The sequence below is a fragment of the Phascolarctos cinereus genome, unplaced genomic scaffold, assembly GCF_003287225.1.
Source record: "Phascolarctos cinereus isolate Bilbo 61053 unplaced genomic scaffold, phaCin_HiC Scaffold_5;HRSCAF=322, whole genome shotgun sequence".
NCBI lineage: Eukaryota > Metazoa > Chordata > Mammalia > Diprotodontia > Phascolarctidae > Phascolarctos > Phascolarctos cinereus.
The window spans coordinates 421,452,357-421,474,408 of NW_027555958.1; the positions used below are offsets into that span (position 1 = coordinate 421,452,357).

The 22,052-nt window shown below is 39.9% G+C and overlaps 1 long non-coding RNA gene across 1 annotated transcript in view; it reads left to right on the top strand.

Annotated features, from left to right (window-relative positions):
• Window positions 1–10,318, top strand: part of LOC144457837 (uncharacterized) — an 88,490-nt gene extending 78,172 nt beyond the window's left edge. The window contains exon 4 of the long non-coding RNA XR_013487383.1: window positions 2,268–10,318. This is a non-coding gene — a long non-coding RNA (uncharacterized LOC144457837). The remainder of the gene's footprint in view (window positions 1–2,267) is intronic.
• The last annotated feature ends 11,734 nt before the right edge of the window (window positions 10,319–22,052 follow it).

Genomic DNA, 22,052 nt, shown 5'->3' on the forward strand with positions numbered 1-22,052 from the left:
GTAGAACTGGGAAGAACTCCATTTTTCTGACTCTTCATCCAGTGCTTTTATCATACGCATATGTGTTAAAGCTGTAATCTCAGTAAATGACTGCTGACTCTGCTAGAGGCAGCATCATGTCAGGGACTGGTTTGACACTTATGGGGCAAACAATTGATTTGACACTTATGGGGCAAGTCTCCAGTGCACTGTTCCGTGGTTGTGTCCTTCATACCAACCAGTCATCCTAGAAACGTTTACCCACTGTTTGCCAAGAATGGTGCCCCACTAGAAGGTAGACACAAATCCATCGTTAATAATGGGAAAATGATTTACAGAACAGAGCCAGCTGACAAGGGATGATTGCTAGTGTCATCTTCACATAGAAGACCACCAATAGTAATATCAATCATAATCATAGCTAGCAATTTTAAAGCATTTTAAGATTTGTAAAGTACGTCACAAATATTTTCTAAGTTTATCCTCACAATAACCCTGGGAAGTAGGTGATATTTTTATCCTCATTTCCCAGATAAGGAAACTGCAGCCAATAGAGGTTGAAGTGACTTCTCCAGGGTTACACACCTAATTAGTGTCTAATGCTGGATTTGAATTCAAGTTTTCTCAACTCCAGGTCTACTGCTTTGTCCCTCGTGCCCCCTAGCTGCCTTGGCTAAATCACTTAACCATACCCCATTGGCATGGTGCTCATACCAACTGAGTTAACCAGTCAAACACCGTGGTTACAATTTTTTCACATGTCCACTGAGCCGCAAGTGGAAAAGACATTTTACAGGGGAGTCAGGAAGCCTGGCTTTTAGTTCTGGGTCTGCTATTAGCTAGCTGTGTGATTTGTGACAAGTCACTTCATTTTCTGGGTCTGTTTCCTCATCTATAAAATGAAAAGATTGGACTAGGTCTCTTAAATTCCTTCTAGTTCTCAAATCTGTGACCCTATTATTAATTTTTGCTGTTGTTGTTCTGTCATTTTTCAGTCATGTCTGACTCTTTGTGACCTCATTTAGGGTTTTCTTGGCAAAGACACTGGAGTGGTTTGCCATTTTCTTCTCTGGCTCATTTTCTGTTTTTTAAACAGATGAGGAACTGAGGCAAATAGGGTTAAGTGACTTGCACAGGGTCACACAGCTAGTAAATGTCTGAGGCTGGATTTGAACTCATTAAGATGAGTCTTCCTGACTCCAGGCCAGCACTCTATTCACTGAGCCACCAAGCTGCCCCCTATTATTAATAGCCACAGTAGAATAAAGAAAAAAATCTGCAAGAAATCTGTCCAGCCATGGTATATTGGGCTACCTGTACTATCCAGGGTCAGCTATATTCATAGGGCCAGCTGTGAATATGATCCAATTTGTTTGGCCTACTATTCTTCATACTGCTCTTCATAACAAAGGCTCCCTGTCCTATTTCCATGGCTTTGCACTGGCTTCCCTCCTACCCCATTAAAATGCCTACTTTTTTCTAAAGTAGGGGAACTATCTTTTTTGATAAGGGAGCCCTTTTCTGATCCCTTTAGCTATAGAGCATGCACAGTCATCTTGTATTAATCTCGTCTACCCTCTCTTGTTTTCCTTGTTTACTCTGTAAGCTTCTCAAGGGCAGGAGTTGTTTTGCTTTCACATTTGTATCTCAAGGGCCTTACACAGTACCTGACATGTAATAAGCTCTTAATACATATTTGCTGATAGATTATGATTATGATAATGATAAATACTTGTTGAGCTAAACCATCAGTCATCTAGACCAGGTGTGTCAAACTCACATGGAAACAGAGAACACTAAATGATATGGACCGATCCTCACAGGACATATATTGACTTAGAAAACCATATATACGTCTATGTTTTATTGTATTTTTATTTATTTTGTTAAATATTTCCCAATTACATTTTAATCTGGTTCAAGCAGCACTCAGGAGTGTCATGGGTTACATGCAGTCCATGGGCTGCCTGTTTGATACCTCTGATTTAGACCATTCTGGAAAGAGGACCACACCTGAACTACATTGGGCAGCAATGATCTTGCCCCTAATTTAAGAACATTGTCTGGAGTGAGATTCCAGCCTTCAAATTCTAATGTTCTAAGTACACAGCCAGAAAGTTTTTCCTGACATATCACCTTCCACTCCCTTGAACTGAGTTAGAAGTCTAAGAGTACAGGCCCCAGCCTCTGAAACACAAGAAGATCAGAGCATCTTGGTTAAATGTCATGTGGGTAATTACACTTTCCCAACCTGTAACTGTCTCCTGTAATTTTCTTTCTTTCCCCAGTGGTCAGCGGTTGGACAGTACTGCCAAAATATGCTCCCACGAAGCTTCTAAAGGATGAGTTGGAAGGGACTGGATTTATAGAAGAAAAGTTCTCAGATCTTGGACCTAATAACAAGAGCTCCTGTAATTACAAAGGCCCCTTTCATCTGGAATAGCTCTGCGTATTTTATAAAGAAATGAAGCATTTGACTATTCATAGCAGCTCTTTTTGTGGTGGCAAAGAATTGGAAATTGAGAGGATGCCCATCAATTGGGGAATGGATGAGCAAGTTGTGGTATATGAATGTAATGGAATACTACTATGCTATAAGAAATGATGAACAGGCTGACTTCAGAAAAACCTGGAAAGACTTGCATGGTCTGATGCTGAGTGAAGTGAACAGAACCAAGAGAATGTTGTATACAATAAGAGCCACATTGTGCAATGACTAATATTGATAAACTTAACCCTTCTCAGAAATACAAGGATCTAAGACATCTCTAGAGGTCTTGTGATGGAAAATGCTATCCACATCCAAAGAAAGAACTGTGGAAGTTGAATTGCTGGGTTTCTTTTTTCTGTTCTGTTGAGTTCTGTTTCCTCTTTCTGATGGTTCCTCCTTTTGGTTTTAATTTTTACTTACAACATCACTAATGTGAAAATATGTTTAATAGGAATGTAAATGTATAGCCTATATCAGATTGTGCACCATCTTGGGGAGGGTGGTGGGGAGGAGGGGGGAAAAGAACTTTAAACTCAAAAGCATATGAAAGTGATTGTTGATAAAGCAAAATAAATTAATAAAATAAACACACACACACACGAAATGAATCCAAGGTGCTGAGTGTTAAATTATCCACACAAGAACACAGTTTAGGTTCTTGAAACTCATATTGGTATAGCATCTCCCCTACTCTTTTCATGTTCTATGCTCTAGCCAGGCTAGACTACTTGCCATTCTATGAACCTGAATAGAATTTTCCTACCCTTTTTTCTTTTTTTGCTAATTTTATTCCCTCTGCCCTTTGCCCATAGATCTCAAATCAAGGATGATTTTAAAAGCTATCTCTTCCAAGTACCTTTCTTTTATCCTCTCAACCAAAAGTGCTCCTTCTCTCCCAAAACTCTCATAGCACCTTCACAGTGTACTTAATATTATATAGGGCATTCCAAAAGGCTTAGTGTAACTTTTAAACTACTCTAAGGGAAGATCAAACACATCTGAAAGGGCTGCGGGATTGTGCTCAGTGCAGGGGTGGAGGGCCTGCTGAAGGCCTGCTACCTCTTCCTGCCCCAAGGCTACAGGGGCAGAGCCAAGATGGCAGATAAAAGGCAGGGACTCTCATGAGTTCTCCCAAATCCCCCTCTAAACAACTTTAAAATAACTCCTCAAAATGAATTCTCGAGCAGCAGAACCCAAAAAACAATGGAATGAAACAATTTTCCAATGCAAGACAACTTAGTAGGTCTGCAGAAAAAGTCTGTCTCACTGGGGTGAGAGTGGAGTGCAGCTCAGTACAAGCAATGTCCCAGCAAGGTGGCAGCAGGCCTTGGGGGTGACTGAATTGGCAGCATCTTCTGGAGTTCTTAGCCCATGGATAGTAAGGGAATCAGACAACTGGTCAGAAGGAAATTTAAGGCATCCTTTTGCTGGCTTTAGGTATAGGACTCAGTTGCATTGCCCATACGTGGAGCTAGGTCACAATCCTAGGTCTCAGTCCCAGGATGAAGAGGAGCACTAACACAGCAGAGCTTGCAGCCTCAGGAAAGCCGGAACCTTGATCACAGTTCCAGGCCAGAAAAGAGTGCTTGCGGTCACTCACATACCAGGGCACAAGCCAGGAGAGTAGTAAACACCTCTCTCCTTAGATCATACCACCTTGGAAGAACTGAAAACTTAGAGACCCCAAGAACTAACTCTGAAGACAGCTGCAAAAGAAAACCACCCCAAAACAAAACCCTGAAGCTTGAGACAATGCCCTTGCACCCCAGGAGCAGAGCCCAATTTTAACATAAAGTTAAAAGTCAAGAAATAGGCTGGGGAAATGATCAAACAGCAAAAAATAACCTGACAATAAAAAGTTACTATGGTGACAGGGAAAATCAAAACACAAACTCAGAAGAAGACAACAAAGTCAAAACTGCTACATTCAAAGCCTCAGTGAAAACTGTAAATTGGTCTCAGGCCCAAAAAGAATTCCTGGAAGAGCCCCAAATGGATTTTAAAAGTAAAATAAGAGAAGTAGAAGAAACATTGGGAAAAGAATGAGAGTGATGCAAGAAAATAATGGAAAAAAAAGTCAACAGTTTGGTAAAGGAAAATAAAAAAAAAGTACTGAAGAAAATGACACCTTAAAAAAGAATAGGCCAAATGGTAAAAGAGGCACAAAAATCCACTGAAGAGAACTCCTTAAAAAGCAGAATTGGCCACATGGAAAAATATGTACACAAATTCACTGAAGAAAATAATTCCTTTAAAATTAGAACTGGGCAAGGGAAAGCTAATGACTCCATGAGGCATCTAGAAACAATAAGACAAAATCAAAAGAATGAAAAAATAGAAATACCTCATTGGAAAAACAGCTGATCTGGAAAATAGATTGAGGAGAGATAATTTAAGAATTATTGAACTGATTGAAGACTATGATCAATAAAAGAGCCTAGGCATCATCTTTCAAGAAATTATTAAGGAGAAACTGCCCTGATGTCCTAGAACCAAATAGAAATTGAAAGAATCCGCTGATCACCTCCTGAAATTCCAAAATGAAAACTCTCTGGAACATTATAGCCAAATTCCAGAGCTCTCAGATCAATGAGAAAATATTGCAAGTAGCAAAAAGAAACGGTTCAAATATCATGGCACCACAGTCAGAATAACACAAGACTGAGCAATTTCTACATTAAAGGATCAGAGGCCTTGACATATGATATTCTGGAAGGCAAAGGAGCTAGGATTACAACTAAGAATCACCTACCTAATGAAATTGAGTATAATTCTTCAGTGGGGGGGAATGGATATTCAATGAAATAGAGGACTTGCAAGCATTCCTAATGAAAAGACCAGAACTGAATAGAAAACTTGAAGGTATGAGTTGAACATAATAGGATGACAATTTTTAAAAAATAAAATTAAGAGGCAAGAAAGAGGAATACATTGGGAGAAGGGACAGGTAGAATGGGGTAAATTATCCTGCATAAAAGAGATGTGAAAGAGCTTTTACAGTGGAGGAAAAGATGGGCGAGCTGAGAGGGAGCACTTGAACCTTACTTTCATCAGATTGGCTCAAAGAAGGAATAACATACATGCTCAGTTGGATATAGAAATGTGTCTTACCCTACAGGAAAGCAGGAGGGGAAGGGAATAAGAGAAGGCGGGTCCAATAGAAGGAAGGGTAAATTAGGAAGGTGGTAGTCTGTAGCAAAACACTTTGGAGGATGGACAGGGTGAAAGAAGAGTGTAGGATAAAGAGGTAGAAAAATAAGATGGAGGGAAATATACAGTTATCATAACTGAAATTTTTTTTACAGCATTTCTCTGATAAATATACAGAGAACTGAATAAAATTTATAAGAATACAAGTCATTCCCAACTGATAAATGGTCAAAGGATATGAAGAGGCAGTTTGCATATGAAGTAGTCAAAGCTATCTATAGTCATATGAAAAATGCTCTAAATCACTATTGGTTAGAGAAATGCAAATTAAAACTACTCCGAGGTACCAACCCACATTTATCAGATTGGCTAATAGGACAGAAAAGGAAAACAAAAAATGTTGGACAGAATATGGGGAAATTGAGATGCTAATGTACTATTGGTGGAGTTGTGAACTGATTCAACCATTCTAGAGAGCAATTTGGAACTATGCCCAAAGGGCTATAAAACCATGCATACTCCTTAACCCAGAAATACCACTACTAGGTCTGGATCCCAAAGAGATAAAAAACAAAAAGGAAAAGGACACATATGTACAAAAATATATATAGTAGCTCTTTCAGTAGTAGCAAAGAATTGGATATTGAGGGGATATCCATCAATTGGGGAATGGCTGAAGAAGTTGTGGTGTGTGATTGTAATGGAATACTATTGTGCTGTAAGAAATGATGAGCAGGATACTCTCGGAAAAACTGTGAAAGACTTAACTAATGCAAAGTGAAATGAGTAAAACCAGGAGAACGTTGTATATAGTAACAGCAATATTGTATAAGGATCAACTGTGAATGACTTAGTTACATTCAGCAATACAATGATCCAAAACAATTCCAAAGAGCTTGTGATAAAAAAAAAAGTTATCCACCTTCAGGGAGAGAAGCGATAGAGTCCGAATACATATAAAACATAATTTTTTTCACCCAAAGACAAGGTTTATTAGAACATTCACCATATTGGGCAGACTCTTAAAGAGTCTGAACATTAGTGAGCTATTGGCTAGATTATAAAAATCTGAGGAGTGGCTAGATCTTAAGAATCTGAGCACCTTATTGGAGACGAGATGGACCTTATATACAGAAAGACTATGGGAGGGATCTAGGAGTGGCCAACAATCTGTGGGGATTGTAAAGTGACAGAATGCCAGAGACCAGGACCACGTGGCCAAGGGAGAATGGAGCCTAGACAGGATTAAGGGTGGGAAGTGGCCTGGGGCCACAGGGAGGTAAGACAATGGAGGGCTAGGCTAGGTTAAGAGTAACAGAATTGGGAGATTGGGTGTAGCCACAATGAAAGGCCAGTTGATGAGATTATAGCCTCAGGCAAATGCCAGAGATTTGGCTTTGTGGGAAAGTCCAGAGTTTTTCCTTTTTGGGGTCTAGATCCCATCCTCATCATCCCTCCCTCAAACAAATGGGACCCAAATTCTTTTGAGGTTAAGGCATGAGGGTCTTGGCTTCTGAAACTGCTTCTTGCTGGCAAGGGGCGTAGGGCCGTCCCTTCCTCGAGGGGGTCCCAAAGAGGTTGACTGGAACCAAGCGCAAGCTGTAGCCGGGGAACGATGGGGGGACATTGGCTGATACCCACTGTTTGCTACCAACTGTAAGTGAATGGCCTGTAGTCTGGAAGACACAAATCTGACAGAAAAAACTGCAGGGGTCCAGACATGACAGGATAAATAAAACATCCTTAGCTCTGTTTGGATTCAGGTAATTCAGTTTTCCAATCATGCTGTATCAAATCTACCTCATAGCCAGACTCAGGAATAGCCAAGTGGGTAACATTCCTTTTCAAAGGAACATAATGGGGAAACTGAGTCAGGAGGATGCTGTCTTAGACTGAGGCTAAAATTGTAATCTCAGCTTTTTCTGATGCTGACTTCTCACCAACATCACATTCTCTCTGAGTAGCTTGTGGCATTTCTTAGATGGTGGATTATTGATGAATGGGATGTCCCAGCGAAGACTTCTCAGTGTAATTAAGGTAATGAGTTCAGAAGGTAGTGTGAGAAATGAACTCTCAGAAGTGAAAAATCCTCAAAGGGTCAAATAATTCTTGATTATTACTTTCAAAATCCTCCCCGCCTCAGACCCTGTTTTTAAGCACTTAACAGAAAGAATAAGCCCTGCCCCACCCCCCAACCTGAGCCTTTTGTCCTTGGCTTTGAATTTTGGCCTGGAAAGTAAGCCCCACCTCCCGGTTAGGGGGATAGGAAGAAACTCTGGAGCTTAGAATGTAAGCCCAGTCCCAGTTAAGGGGGCAAGGGCTAGTGGTGGGTGGAGACTTGTTTTCATGGTGGGTGGAGATTTGCTTTTATAAGTAAAAGGTGGCCCCTGTTAGGTGGTCTCTCTCTCCACCTTTATTGGAGGAACAGACAGCAACAGTGGGTTGGGGTCACTGTTCCACACCTTGATTTATCTACGGATTATTATGATCCATTAGACAACTCAAAATAAAATCATGAGCTTTCTTAAACAGCAAATTTCACTAATCACAGCTTAGGAGAAACTTTTCCAGGATTTACATCTCAAACTTAAATTTGTCCCCATATAAAAAGCTAATCTTAGAGATTTCTATACACTTGCAAATTCTCAGCAAGCCATAACCCAAAGAAGCTTTTTGACTAGTTTACACATTAAAACAATAACAAACAATAGCCAAATTATTTTAGCAGTAATCAAATTATGAAAAGTTGCTTGACATAACTGATACAAAAAGTTCATGAATTTGAAACTTGAAATAAACCCATTATCAATCAGGTGACTTCAATTTTGTTAAATTAATTTCCAAATTACTTAAACAGAGAATCGAAATCTCATTATTAACAGTTACAACTACAAATTTAAAAGAGCGTACTTACCCAAGTTCAGAGGGTGGCTAGCTTCTTTATCTTGAGCAGGATGTGCTGAACCTGGGTGATGCTTCCAGGCAAAGGTTGCCCCAGGGCCAAGGCCATTGCCAGTGGGACCCACACGGCATCTGCTGCCCCTCCCCTCTCCTTCTTTTACCCAGGTGAAGGAAGGTGAAATCAAAGGTGAAGGGGAAAGCATGAAACTCTCTTCTCCTATGAGAGAGGTTAATAGACACCCTCTTGACTCAAGGCAAGGGAGTGACCAGGGTTGTAAGAAGGAGTTTCAAAACTGCTTAATGATCAATCACAAAACCTCCAGAGTCTTCCAAAATATTTTTAGCTGTTCTAACTTTTCCCTGTAACCTCCATGAAGGAAGATTCAGGGATGTAGAGGAAAGGTAGTAAGTAAGCCTCAGGGAGCCAAAAAGCACCTGCAGTTTTCCCCAATTTCCTAGCACCGAAAAAATTGACAGAATTGGGCATACACTTCCAGATACGGCATCTGTCCTTGTCTTCTATGCTGTGGAAGGCGTACCCAGGTCGATGGCCTTGAACCAACCCAGTGGACCGAGAGCCTGAGAGCATCAGGCCGAGTTTCAGACAGCCTCGTAACTCTCTGCCTGAAAAGCACCTCCAAGCCTTGGTGCTTGAAGAGCCACCCAAACTGCAGAGCAAGAAAAGGTGGGGAGGGAGGCTTATATACCTTTCAGTCTTGGCTGGAGAAGATCTTGGGGTTAGGCAGTTTTGTGCTGGGACCCCAAAATCAGGACACGCAGATCCTGCCTGAAAGAATTTGATCAAAGCCATTTTTCAGCCAAAGACAAGGTTTATTAGAACATCCACCATATTGGACAGACTCTTAAGGAGTCTGAACATTAGTGAGCTATTGGCTAGATTATAAGAATCTGAGCAGTGGCTAGATTTTAAGAATCTGAGCCTCAAAACATACTTTTTAGAACTTTCTTTTTTTTTGGACCATAGGATGCAGAGCTGAAAGGGACCCTAGATGTTATCTACTCCCACCCACTCATTTTATAGATGAATAAACTGAGCCCCAGAAAAGTTAAATAACTTATCCTGGGCCATAGAGCTAGCAAGAATCAGACTGCCTCCTGGTTTGATGTACTGGTTGGGAAGGAAAGAGATAGTCCATCCCTGCTGCTTACAGCAGGACCACATTGTTGAGAGAGGCTGCTACAGATACGATATATTTTTGGATCCAGCCAAAATGGGAATTTGTTTTACTTGACTGTGTATATTTACTACAAGGGCTTTGATTTATCTTTTTCCGGTGAGGGTGTGGTGGGTGAGAGGGCACTGGGGGAAAAGCAATGAGGAAGAGGACAGAAGATAAGGGGAGAAGAGAGGAGAAAAGAGGAGAGGAGAAGAGAGAAGGGAAGAGAACAGGAGGGGAGAGTAAAGAGAAGAGGAGAGACAATAGGAGAAAGAAGAGGAGGGGAGAGGTGGGAGGACAGTGGGGAGGAAAGGGGAAGGGAGGGAATGAGAAAGAGAAGTGAGGAGGGGAGAGGAAAGGAGGAAAGGAGAAAGGAAAGGGGAGGAAGAGAGAGGACAGGACAGGAGTGGAGAAAAAAGGGTCATTGGGGCATGATTTTTTTTAATGGAGCCAAAAGAACAGAAAACAGGATAGACAAGCAAAGCATCAGAAAAGCATACTCAAACACGAATTATGTTTGGTATTTGTTAAGCACGGAATAAAAATAAAAATTTATATGAGTTTATAAATGATGACTTAAAAAAGAAAAATGTATTAAAAGTATCTGCTGCAGTAACAATACAGATGATTTATTTTGCATCTTCTTAGTCACATCCGTAAAACTGGGCTAAGGAGGGCAGCTGACTGTTTCATTGGACTTCTGTGAAATGAAAATAGTTTCAGAATCTTTGGTGTGGACAAATTAAGGAATTATTGAATGGTATGACCTAACTAATTCAGTCATGCTAATAGCCATCCACTGGCCCTGGGCAACAGTTTATGCTGTTATAGAGATTATGGATTTCATTTATTTTACTGTGGCTGTGTCTCCCTGAGGAAGGAACTAGATTTGGGGGCTGGGATTTCTCAGAGCTCTCTACAGCAGAGACAATGCACTTCCTCTGGTGTTTTCCCAATAAAGGTTTACTTATTCTATCCAGAAAAAGTTGACTGGAAAAACATCTCTATCAGCTTTGAAAACAAAAATGAAATATAAAGGAGCCAACCTTTTACTAATACAGTGTTTATTTCCAACTCAGTTCATTTCAACAAATTCAGTTATCAAACATTTACTGAGTCCTTGACACACAAGAGGAAAGCACTGTGCTAGGCCTAGAGATACAAATATAGATATAATTCAGTCCCTGCCATGACTGAGGTCCTTGGTTCCTTGTCATTACCACTTTCTTTTCTAGATGGCTATTAATCACCTTTTTAATTATCTGACTCTAGAACCTTTCCAGGAATTTAAATTAACTATTAACCATCATTAATGGCCACAAAAGGGGGCATTCACCACCTTTTTAACGGTCTGAATTCTAGAATTTGCCCTCAGGCAACTTACATTCTAATTGTGGTGTGGAGGTCACTCTATGCTCTCAGGCATTAAAGCATACCGAAGCAGTTCTTGGGGTTTTCTATCTGTTATTCCTCATTGTTGCTAACACTGATCCCTTTCCTTTTCTGCTCATACATCTCTTGGATTTTATCTTTTGTTTTGCATGCGTAGTCTAGTTTGTTGCGGTCTATTTACACCTCCAAATCCATCAGCATCTGATTGGATGTCTTTCCACTGCACTTTGGATGACTCACAATTCTGAATCTTTAGAGACCATGGTGCTTCCAGATTAGCCACCACATAGCATTGTCAAAGAATGTTAGTGATATTATGGGAAAATGAGTGTCTTAAGAGACAGAAAGAAAAAAAAACTTTTTACTAATGTGGAATTCATTTTTGAATAAATTATCTGTATAGTCAGAATCATGACTTAGAGCAAGAATCAAAATCATGCAAAAATGAGAAGAAATAATAAAATTAAGAAGACACCACACACAATTAAAATAACCCCAAACAACTCGAAGATCAAAGCTCAACGCACATGCTGGCTTCTCTATAAGGCCTTTCCTGATATCCCCAACTGCTAATGCCTTCCATGCAAAATGACCTTTGTTTACTTTGTATATATCTTGTAGCAGGCCTTGATGTCTCAAAGGCAGGAGGAACTGGGTTCAGGTCTTGCCTCTGACTCACTTTGGCTTTGTGACCCCAAGCAAGTAACTAAATCTCATAGCCCTCCTGGGAACACTCTAAAATTATAAATTGTAGAAAAGGAGCTGTCTACTTTAGCAACCTATATGTGTATAGACATACACACACACACACACACACACACACACACACACACACACATGCACACACATACACATACATACACATATATACTCACATGTATATATATATTACACTTATGTATATTTGTATCTATATACATATTAACTTGTGTGTACGCATATATATATATATACACATACATATAATATACACAGGGTTTTTTTGGAACACTAAATACATTAATACATATACACATATATGCATACAAACATATGTATATACACATATCCACATGTGCATACGGACACACCCTCCACAGGGCATCCCAAAAGCCTTAATGCAGTTTTAAGATTACATATTCATATATATATTCATACTCATAAGTTTAAAATTTATGTGTGTACGTACATATATATATATATATATATATACATACATACATAAGCTGATATGTATGGACACAAATATACATAAGCATAATACTGGCCTATACACATGCATATACATAGGTATATGAACATATCATATATGCACACATATGTGTATGCATGTGTATATATGTATACACGCTTTAAATTGCCCTTAGACAATGGCGACATGTATATGTGGGCGCATATATGCATTTATACATCAGTTTATGTGTATGCTCACACGCGTGCACATATGAATACATGTGCACACTATACCTCTAATAGCAAACAAGCTCCTTGGGGCAGCTAGGTGGCTCAGTGGATAGAGCACCAGTCCTGAAGTCAGGAGGACTTGAGTTCAACTCCGGCCTCAGACTAAACACTTGACACTTACTAGCTGTGTGACCCTGGGCAAGTCACTTAACCCCAATTACCTAAAAAAAAGAAAAGAAGCTCCTTGAGGGCAAATACTTTTTCATTTTTTGACCGCATATTCCTAGTGCGCATTGCCCAGCACAAAGTAAGTGCTTAATAAATGTTTGTTCTTTGGTTGGCCAATTTAAACAAATTGGCAAGTCATAAAAATAGGAATGGCTAAGTGCAAAGACCTGGATACAGACTATCACTATTTCCTATGAAAGCTTAACTGATGTAAAGCAATTACCATAATAAGGAGGACAAAAGAGACTAGCACAATCGTCTCAGCCAGCAAACAAGCTTCCTACCAAAGGAAAAGATGACAGCCAAAAGCAATACCAATTTGAAACATGAACTCATTTACAAAATCTTGTGGGGGAAGGATGGTGGAAGATTATAAGCTGTAACGTCTCATAAAACAGAAAGCTATTAGTGTTTGTGCCTCTTCCTGTTTCCCTTCTGAGAATGTAGTGGGTTCTTGAGAAATGGAAGAAACCTTTATGCTAGCCACTAAAGCTATCGTGATAGAAAGGAAGAATACTTCCAATCTTCTTCTGATATGTTGAACCTTTCACATTCTGCCACATATAATTTGTGTATCTGCCATGTATCACTTACTATACTATAGGCTCTTTGGGAGTATACATAGTACCATTTTTCATTTTTTGTATCTGTAGTACAGGGTGCTATATAAACTCTAAAAAATTTGAAGGCATTCAAAGCTGGAAGAGACCTCTGAAGTCTTCTAGTTTAGCACCTTCACATAGTAATTGATTAATAAATATTTGTGTATTGAATTTAATAATTCAATTCAATAGAGGAAAGAGTATGGTGGGGAGAGGGTGCTCCAGTTTAGGAGAATGTTTTTCTATTTTGGGGCTTGCTCAAATATCCCTTTGTTACAGCTAATTGGTTAAATATATAGGGCAATAATCACTGACTAGATGGTATTGGGGGAATATTAGCTAGTGATCACTTCAGGGGAATGCTCCAGAAGAGGGTTTGTTTGTGAGTTAGAGTACCAGAACAGTTCTCAAAGTTTTGGCCTAAGGACCCATTTGTACTCCTAAAATTATTGAATGCCCTGACTCAAATCTTTTGTTTTTGTTATATCTGTCCACACTTAACCATGGTAGGAATTAAAATATTTTAATATTATGAAAATGTGTTGACTTTATGGATTTTTGAAAGGGTCTTGAAGCCCCCAGACTATACTTTGAAAACCACTGTATTAGCAAAAGACATCTCCTCAACCCTTCAGAATCAACCAGGTCTTGAGGGAAGAAGCAGCTGTCTTCTGGGGAGCCAACCTGTTAGAGGTGGAGGGGAAGGGGAAAGGAAGGGAATAAACATACGACACCTGCTATGTTCCAGGCACTGTGCTAAGCACTTTAATAATGAGAATATGGGTTGAAAGAGTGAGCCCAAAGCTTATATGGGCTGAATTAATATTCATGTAATTGAATTATATAGGAATAAAGAGAAAAGAGGATGAACCCCATAAGGTTGAAACATTATAGAAAGTGTTATAAATACTTCTCTTAGTTCCTTTGTAAACAAAACAATCACCCCTTATCCTTACCATCTAGAAGAACTGAATCTGAGAAATTAGGAAATTACCTCCTTCCCTTCAAGAAGATCTCGGCAAAGGTATAAGCTTAAGCTATGAGCAAGCGAGACCCCCTGTTGGGCACTAATGGAAGAAGCTCTGACACCCTAGATTATCAGACTTCTGGACTTGGTTTCTGATACTCTGGCCTGTTCACAAATTCCACCCCCCCCCAAAAAAAATTTCCCCTTTCAGATCATGTCAAACCATTTTGAACCGGAAAAATATGGTCATTGATAGTATGGAATGGGGATTGTGACAGAAAATGAATTAAAATAATGTTTTTAGTGCTTTGTGATACCTTGGATGACAAATGAGGAAATGATTTTTTTTCTTTCTTTTTTCTTTCTGTTTTCTTTCTTTTCTTCCTCTTCATCCTTTTCCATCTTATTTTTTCTCTTATTGTTTCTTTTCCATTGACTTAACAGCACCTCTCCTTATAGCTTGCATTTATTATAGAGTTCATGATGGGAAAATACTTGACATAAAAAAGTAAGCAAAGGAGGAAAGACTTTGTTTCTGTAAATTAGGAACTGGTCTCTTTTCCAGATTATGGTATCAGGATGAAGAGCTCTCTCTAGTGGTCAGAGCAGACCTTATCAGTTTCCTGTCACGGTGGTGATACATCACGAACCCCACGTAACTCAGTCACCCTCTCTGTGTTATCTGCTGATGCTCTAGGCTAAGGATGCTTCGCTCTGCAAATGTCTATGAAATGTTCAAAGATCAAATGATCATGAGAAATTGGTATATAAAGAAAGAGCCTTTTGTAATCACATCTCATTTTACATAGGTTACTTTCCAGGTTCATGATTTCTATTTCTGTTCTTTTTACTCTGCTCAACTGTCTCTCCAAACAAACTCTGAGACAGCAGAGAAAAGATAAGGAATTTAGTTTGTCTCAGAATAAATACTTTTGGTTGGAGGAATCAGGACAAGCTTCATGAAGGAGGGGGTTCCTTAAAGAGTCAAGCCTTAAGAAAGAGGTTTTCAATAGGTAGAGATGAAATAGGAGTACTTACCTTCAAAGCAATGCAGCTCCAAATATTAAATCTTTAGGTCTATTTGATATCCTAATAAAATATAAAGTAATCAATTTAATAGTGTAATGCTATTCCAAGGAGAATAGATGCGAGAAGTAGTCCCCTTTTTTAAGGTTCGAGACCAAAGATTGGTAGATAATGAGTAAGATGTAGCTTTTTAAGCAAGAGTATCCACCCTTAACCCCAACACACACTTTTGCCTAACATGAAAATAATATTGGGAGCTTATACTTATGTAATCCTTGACTCAAAGGGCCAGTTGCATGGGACTCTCCTTATTGGTGGAGATTATCAATGACCCACATCTGTGTGAAGTGTAGATTTGGTGAGAGCTACAAAGAAGAGATCTCTTCCAGACTTCTGGTTTCCAACTTCAAGAGGGGGAGATTACATTACAACAAATTACATTACAATAGACATGTCATTACAACTTCTCTTCAGATCCTTGAAAGTAGAGAAAGACTAGGGGGAAGAAGCTGGCAGATAGAAGAGCTAGGAATCTCTATCATGTCCCTATTCCTAGCTTGGTACACTAGAGACTTGAGGAAATTTCCCCTTGAGTGAGATCTGGATGAAGAAACTAAGGTTTATGGAAGTCACATGATTTGCCTAACATCACACAAGCCAGTGACAGAACTCGGGCTTGATTTCAGGTCTCCAGTGATTTTTCTAACATACCAGGCTATCCAGTGACTAAGGTGGAGAGGTTAGTTTGAATAAGAAACCGGTACAGTACCAGAAATTAAACAGAAATCTGAAATTGTGTGACATGAGTATGTTAACCTATCCATCCTATGTGCCTTTCTCCCCTTGATCACATTTTGATCTCTTGACCCTTCTGTCCCTTCCACTGATTCAAAACACCAGAAAAAGATCCCAGGCAGTAGTCTAAGCATGCAAAATATGTGAGGTTACTCTAGAAAAGTAGAAAAGTCTAAGCAATAGCACATCTTCAGGTAATTCAATCAGTTATTTAGACAGTCAAAAAACATTTATGAAGTGCCAACCTTGTGCCAGGCACTGCGTTAAGTGCTGAGTATACAAAGAAAACCAAAAGGCCAGCCCTGCTCTTAATTGACTAACAGTTCAGTGGGAAAGACAACATGCAAACAACTATATACAAACAAGATATATGCAGGATAAACCAGTAAAATCAATAGATTCTCTCCAGCAGGGAATTTTTTTAGTGTCTTCTTTCCCACTCCCCTAAATAACTGAATAGAGAACTTCTGGACAGAGAGAAGTTGCCTCCAAATACCCCAAGATAGTTAGAGATTTGGATGACACTCAATACCTGTTAATGTCACAATGGTGGTAGGGCAGGGGACCTGCCTATTTATAACAAACCTACTTATAACAAATTTACCGTTCAAGGGCCAATTGAACTGGAGAAATAATCGTCCATGAAAAAGACTTCCCATAGTCCTTTTCCTTGGGAGAATGAAAGAGAGGAGAGAATAGAAATCCACAGGAGAAGGGAATTTATAAGATTTTCAGCTTAAAGGAACCTTAGGTACTCACTACTCCAATTCCCTCATTTGAAAAAGGAAGAAACTGAGTCCCAAAGAATTCTCTTCCCACTCATTAGGAAGTGAAATGGGAGCCTTCAAGTCACCCCTTCAAGTTACTTACTCCAAGTCACACACGCAGCAGAGTCAAACTTAGAAACCAGAGACAAGACTTCTTCCATTGTACCACAATGACTGTCTCACAGGTTCGTCTTAGTAAGAGCTGGTATCTACCCCTGTTTAGCAGCAGAATGGACCTGGAGCTTAAAAGACCTGGGTTCACATTTTGCCTTTGCCCTGAGAAAATCGCTTAACCTCTCTTAGGGAACTGTGGTTCCCTTATCTGTAAAATGAGGCTATTTGCTTTGTAAGCCTTGTGACAGTGTTAATTTCATGAAAGCTTAAATGGTAGCTGTTACCATAATTGTTTGGCCAGCCTGTTTTTCAACACACCTCTGAGACTGAGGTCTGACAAGGAGCTAAAAGACCTCAACTATTAGGGGCTGGATCCCCTTAAGGAAGAGCAAATATTGGGGGCCAAAGTGGGAACTGAGAAGCTGTCAGCATCAGTTCTTAGTATTTTCAAACTGCCCCTGCCTGGCCAAGGCAATGACTTTCATTCCTTCTCTGCTCTGAGGAGGCAGAGGCTGGGTAAGGTCTGTGTCAGTGTCGCAGGTCACTCAACAGGGGAGACCAGCAGCTCTCTCCCTGTTGCCATGGAGATGGGGGGGGAAAGGGAGGAGGTGAGGAGGTGCTCTTATACCTGGAAGCTGCTACCAATATCCATTCAGCCAACCTGCCCTTTACTCCTAGATCCTCATTACTGTGAGAACTTGGACCAAGTCTTTGCCCTTCCCCCAATTATAAACACCTTTTATGCATATTTTCTTGGTGGGGAGAGAGACAGAGAGACAGAAAGACAGAGACTAAGGGGAAGGAGACAGGGAGAGGAGAAAAAGAGAAGGAGCTGAAGGAAAAGGTGAATAAGAGAAGGAGGGAGAGAGCCACAGAGAAAGACAAAAAATCAGAGTGGGGAGGGGGGTGGAGATGGAGAGAGGCATGGAGAGACAAAGGCAGAGACGAAGAGAACATAGCAAGGCAGCAAGTTCTTGTGTGATGCATGTCATTGGCTGGGAAGACACTGGAGTTTGCCCAGAGGCACACAGCGCCGAGCTGCTATAAAGAAAATTATGAGGTGAATTAAACTTTAATTTGATTTTTATTTTGCTTCAGCAACCAATAAAGCAACAGCCATTTTCAAAGCATTGGCACTGGTTGGCGGACCACTTCAAAAACACCTGTTTTATTAAGAGCAGCAGCAATAATGATGGCTAACCTGGTATTTCCAGCTCTTTTTTCCCTTCCAAGTCGCTCCTAGCATTGCTGTTGATCTTATGTGTGGCTCAGCCTTCACAAGAAGCCCAGGCTTCCTTGTATTTAAACACAACCAATTATCCTTTCAGTCTCTACTGATTCTCCTTCCCACAAGGCAACCACGAAAACCACAGCAAAGAAGAAACTGGCTTGGGGAGGCTCAAAGGAAGGGAGAGAACCTGATAATGACCTGTAGTCCTTCACACATGGTATGCCCAGCACTGGGCTTGGTTAACACTCAGTTCCTATGCTTAGTCAGGGGCTAAAAATGTGTCCAGAGATAGACAATGGATCAATTCTCAACATAAAAAAGAAATAAATAAAAATTAAAAAAAAAAGACAATTCACTATCCAATTCAAGCAAACATATTTTCAGATTTTCAAGGAATTCTTTGGTTGTTTCTCTCCTCCCGCCTTCAATCTGTTCTCTCTCCCCAGTATTTTCTACTTTTTTTCTCCCGTTTTTACACTTCTAAGTGTATATCCAAGCCAAAGAAAACAAACCCCTGACAACATTGATTATTTATATGAATAAACAATATGTAGGTTTACGCTAAGTGATTTGGTATAATTCTGTAGCACAGAACTACCCAAATACACCAGGACTTAACATCCCCAGTTTTATGTGCCCAGAATGGTTCAGGGGAAAGATTTGGAATTGAAGGGCTTGGGATGACTTTCAATTCTACCACCTAGTACTTTTGTGATTTAGGTAAGTCATTTGGCTTTTCTGACCTTTAGTTTCCTCTTCTCTAAATTGGAGGTGGGTAGGGGAGTAGGCGAGTAGACACTAGGGGACCTCTGAGGCTCCTTCAGACTTGCAGAGGAAGACCTCCAGCATGTTGGGTGGGACTCTATGTATCCAACTTTGGGCAGAACATGGATGGTCAGGTATGGATCTCTTCATTGGAGGAACTCTTAAGTTGATGAAAGCACAGGTACATTTGAGTATCAGTTCAGTCTCACTGTCTGGTCTATCCATCTGCTTTTACTTGTACATCTACCTTTTGTCTTTTCCATTCTAATGTAAGCTCATTGAGAATAGGTATTGTTTCATTCTCCTACTTGGATCTCTAGCACCTAGAATGGTGCCTGACACATAGAAGATGCTTAATAAAATATTGATTGATTGATTGATTGATTGATTGATTGTCCCTGATTCTGTCCTCTGGGGCTAAGCAAAATAGCTTTAATCCCTCCTACACATAAATCCCTTCAAATATTTTCTGGTTCTGGCTTTTCAGGAGAGGGGTGGAGTATTTAAGCTCTTTATCACCTGGCCCTTCCTCTTTTTCTAGACTTCTTCCTCCATATACTCTACTATCCAACTAGACTGGTCTATTTGCAGGACACTTGATCTTCCAGCAGTCCCATATACTTGGAATGCTTTCACTCCTCACTTTTGCCACTGAATTTCCTTTAAGATATCTCAAATTCTACTTTCTAGAGTAGTCCTTTTCTGCTCTCCCCGCCTCCCCTCCCAAGTGCTAGTGCCTTCTTCTCTCAAGTTACCTGTCTATATCTTATATATCATTTACATGTTGTCTTCCCCATTAGAATATTTTGTCTATATCTCATAGTTATCTACATATTGTATTTGATATTAGGATGTGAGGTCCTGGAGAGCAAAGAGTGTTTTTGCCTTTCTTTGCATCTACAGGAATTATCACAGGGCTTGGCACACAGCAGGTGCTTAATAAATGCTTGTTGACTGCATGACTACATGGCTGATGTGTGTGTTGGAGTCAGGACTCGAACCCAGGTTTTTCCAACTCCAGGGCAACTCTCTGTTCTCTGTGCTATGCTTTGTCTCATATAATAAGTTGTCTTAGACTTCTCCTGTCTTCCTGTTCAGATTGTAAAATTCTTTCTTGGGTTCAAAGATACCTGCTTTCTTTCATCTGTGTCTCCTAAAGAACCTCTCAGAATGATTGGTGCTCAAAAAATTCGTATTAAATTCCAGGTTACAACATCATTGCCCTTGGTGATCTTGCAGAGCTGTATTTCTATACTTTATATCCCACAAAGTGTAAAAAGTTACAGTGCTCAAATGTCTATCCCAGTTTTGAAGGGTGGTTTCCAATGCACCTTCTACTTGGTTTAGCACAAGTTGTCATGCTCAACTTTTTCAATGTAAAAAGATGATTCTACTTAAAAAAAGTCAAAGAAGCTCTGTTGTCAAATGTCACCATGAGATTCTTTTCTGACATGCCAAGGAGATAGGATAGGATAGCAGAAAAGTCCTTGCTTTGGAGGGAGAGGTATATGAATGTGATGTAGTACTATTGTGCTCAAAGAAATGATGAAGAGGATGGTTTCAGAGAATCCTGAGAAGATTTGTATGATCAGATGCTAAGTGAAGGGAAGAGAACAATCTATATAATGGCAACAAAATTGTGAAGACATACAACTTTGAAAGATTTAGGAACTCTGATCAGGGCAACAACTAACCATGATTCCAGAGGACTCATGATGAAACTTGCTACCCACCTCCAGATAGAGAAGTGATGACCTTGAATGCAAATTCAGGTCTTTTTTTTTAGAGCATGACCAATGAGGGAATCTATTTTGTGTGACTATACATGTTTATAACAGAGATTTTGTTTCTTTTTCTTTTTCAGTTGGGGGAATTAGGGGTAGGATTAAGAAAAGAGAGATTTTTTCTTATTGAAAAAAAAATTGAAAAAAAAAAAGAAGACCCAGAAGTGGGAAATGGAATGCTTCCATTTGGAAATGGAGCAAAAATTAACCAGTTTAGCTGTGATTCAGACTGCATGAGAGGCAGTACTGTTCAATGCATCTGGTAAGATAGGCCGGAATTGTACTGTTAAGGGCGTTAAATGTCAATCAGAAGTTTTCAAATTTATGTTAGAGGCAATAGGAAGCCATTGAGGCTTCTTGTGTAGGTGACTGACACAGTCAGACTTTAGACGTATTTGTTTGGTTTTCTGTATGAAAGATGGATTGATTAGGGGGAGAGACAGAAGGTAGGGAAAACAATTAGGAAGCTATTGCAATAGTCCAGATTAAAGGCAATGAGGGTAAGGTGGTTGTGATGTAAATAAAATGTAGGAAAATAAAATTAGAGCTGGAAGGGACCTTAGATGCCAATGAATCCAACCTCTTAATTATACAGATGAGGAAGCTAAGAACTAGGAAGGCTAAGTGACTTGCCCAGGGTCACACAGCCAGAAAGTGGCAGAAGTAGAATTGAACCAGGTCTTCCTCACTCTATATCCGGTACTCTCTTCATTACACCATGCTTCCTGGAGATGAAGGGATGGATGCCAGAGGTATGTTGTTATTACCACTTCTGAGTGTTTCTGCCACTCACTCCACATTCCAAACTCCATTTCCGTAGGAAGAAAGAAGGGAACAAGAAAGTAGACAGATCCCATACTCCGAACGGACGGCGCTCAGGAGTGGAGGGAACAGGTAGTCCACACCCTCCCTTTTTTGTCCTCACTGCTTCAGAAGGAGGACTATGAGGCTGACCACTACCCATAGTGTAAACCCCAAAAAGGAATCGTACAGGAGACACGCTTTTAAAAAGTTTCATTGATTTGTTTTTACATCACAATTATTTCAGATATATCTAGCCCTAACCTCATTGCCCCATCTTGTGATAAACAACAAACAATTCAGTGAAACCAACCTACACAGAAAAAAAAAATTCTGAGTGAATAAGCAACATTTTACACCCAGAGAGTGTCAGTCCAAGGAAAGGAGAGCGTCCGTTCCCTCTTCTCCATGGAATTACATAGCATTTCCTTTCATTTTCTTGTGCTTTTTATCACATTCCTGTCATTATCATGTATGTTGTTTTCCTGGCACTGTTTG